At 37.3% G+C, this 2,628-nt stretch overlaps 1 protein-coding gene across 1 annotated transcript in view; it reads right to left on the bottom strand.

The window, feature by feature from the left end:
* The window catches only part of LOC140138408 (uncharacterized), a 36,752-nt gene extending 34,391 nt beyond the window's left edge, over window positions 1–2,361 (bottom strand). The window contains exon 1 of the mRNA XM_072160305.1: window positions 2,216–2,361. The gene's annotated coding sequence lies outside the window, so the exon portion shown is untranslated. The remainder of the gene's footprint in view (window positions 1–2,215) is intronic.
* Window positions 2,362–2,628: the final 267 nt, after the last annotated feature.

Here is a 2,628-nt window from a genome sequence, read left to right as displayed (position 1 = left end):
GCACCCTTACAACACACATCGCGCGGTGTTTTTATGCAAAATAAAAGTTATGCAAAACATCATACTTTATAAGTATGTAGATATGAATGCTATACCGGGTTGCGCTGTTTTCGGCCGGCATACGCGGTTGGTGGGTAAAGTTGTTGATATGGTCGTGGATATGTGTGGTTGTGTTTGCGTAGTCAAGTCAGTAGCCAGAGCGGTGAACCCCAAAAAAATGCCAAAGGGCCAAAAAAGTCCCCTTTTTGACCCAAAAAGTCCCATCTGCGAGCGTAGCGAGCGAAATAATAGAGGGTTTTTTAATGCCTTTTTTGGTCCCAAAATGTCTAAATCCGCCCCCAGTCCAAAAAAGGTCCAAATTTTGAAGAAAAAAAAAGGTCCACTTTTTCAAAATCAGCTGCCCCCCCCAATAAATCCTGCCTACGGGCCTGTGTGTGATCGTAGGCATGATGGACACTGGGGAAGAACAAGGGAAATCAATAATTATGGAAATGTAAGGGGGAAAGGAAACCCATATATTAAAGTGTATGAAGGTATACATTAAAATTGAAATTAAAATTGAAAAAAAAACGCTGCCGTAGGCGGCGTAAAAAAATTAGTTCAAGTCGTTCTCCAGAAGACCTGCAAATGCATGGAGTTCAAAAGAATCAATACCACAGGTAATTGGTATTGCACTGACCTCTACATATTGGGTAGGGCAATATACTTCTCAGTGGCGTAGCGTCATCTGGGGCACGGGGGCACGTGCCCCCCAAATCGATCTAAATTTTTAAAAATCCCATAGGCAAATTGCCGAAAAACGGCTTGTGCCCCCCCATCAGACCCGGTGCCCCCCAATCATGGTCGGTTCCCCCACCCCCGTGTGATGACCCACGCTACGCCACTGATACTTCTTGCGTGGAGTGTGTGAACGAGTTAGGTGTTAAGTATGCACGAAAGTCTAACATCGTTACACAATTTCTATTGTGGCTTGCAAAATCATCCATCCATAGGTGCATTCTTGAGTTGATTTTGACAAAATTGGTAGTCGGAATTGAAAAATGGTACAATCAAAACCGAAAATCTGACAAAGCTATGATATATAGCCTATTATTATGTTCTTTAGAAAGTTGGGAAATATCTTTCATTAGCGAATTATGTTACTTTGAAAAGCGAAAACGTTGACCCAAAAATAAAAGCTCACGGGGCAAGTTGAAGCCTCTGAAAATCGAAAATCTTACACTAGAAGCCTAAATTATTTCATACCTATGTTTAAGGGCTGGGGTATGAACGTTTGGACAGTATTTATTTTGGGACATTTGAGTACATCAGACATATCGAATTGCATTCTGAATACGAAGAATGTCATTCTGATATCAAATAATTTTGATTTTTGAAATTCGCAATTTAATACACATTTTATGGCAAATCATTAAAAATTGATATTTTTATATTTAACAGTACTTGAAGTAAACTTTATAAATCTGATGATTTATACTTAAAGTGTATGTAGGTGGGATGAAAAGCCGACGATCAATTGAAAATTTTGACCTTTCGTATTGAAGATATGGATTTTTTTCCCAAAACACCAAATTAAATTATGTCTTTTTGGGAAAAAAATCCATATCTTCAATATGAAGGTCAAAATTTTCAATTGACCGTCGGCTTTTCCTCCCTGCTTCATACACTTTAAGAATATATCATTAGATTTATATAATTTACTTCGAGGATTGTTATATATCAAAAATTTGAAAATATCAAATTTTTATAATTTGTCATAAAATTTGTATTATATTGTGATTTTTTAAAATTGAAAATTATTTGATATCAGAAAGACATGATTCGTATTCAGAATGCAATTCGATAGGTCTGAGGTGGTCTCATGTCCCACAAAAAATACTGTCGAAACGCAATAAACGCTCATTTTGGATCCCTTAACACCAGAGTTAAAAAAAATATACAGTACCAAACATTATCGTACGATAATAATGTGATATATTCAACTGTATGAGAATATTATCATTATGAAAAGAACAAGCATAGCACATTCAGCTCAGACCACTGTGCTATAGCACTGGCTAACAAATTATGACTTTATGTCAAACTTTGCTCTGTTGACCTACAAAGACAGCAAATTTGGAAGGTTCCATTTAGTGCGCTGAATTAATGTAAAAGTACAGGTGAATAAAAATGGAAAAACAAATTTAAAAAATAAAAACATTTTCAGGGCACTTACTTGAATAGCAGCGCTGCAAAAGTCAGATCAGGAAAAATTATTGCCGAAACCTGAAAGGTGTCGCGAGGTTCAACTGCTGATGCTGATTCACTGTTCTTCGGCAAAGCTGAGACCAGAGAGTGAGACACGCATATATGGTGAGACAGTCAGAAGATGATCGCTCTTTATACAGGCAGAACGCCACTGTCGCTATTCACCATGTTCAATAAAGCGTGACACTTTTCAATAATTTTTTTAATAAGGCCAGGTGGGTGGCAGCTAGCTACGAGCTATATAGTTGTACAGTTCTACCACTTCTATAGTTGTCCAGTTCTACAACTGTACATTTAATTTGTAGAAAATGAATCAAGGATGGCAATAACCCGTCAATAATCGCACGTGTTTTTGGCATATTTCTTGCGGATCCTGATGCA

Source organism: Amphiura filiformis, chromosome 17 (genome assembly GCF_039555335.1).
Source record: "Amphiura filiformis chromosome 17, Afil_fr2py, whole genome shotgun sequence".
Taxonomy (NCBI): Eukaryota; Metazoa; Echinodermata; class Ophiuroidea; order Amphilepidida; family Amphiuridae; genus Amphiura; species Amphiura filiformis.
Note: the sequence above shows the minus strand (reverse complement) of the source record. Positions and strands in the feature narration are given on the sequence as shown.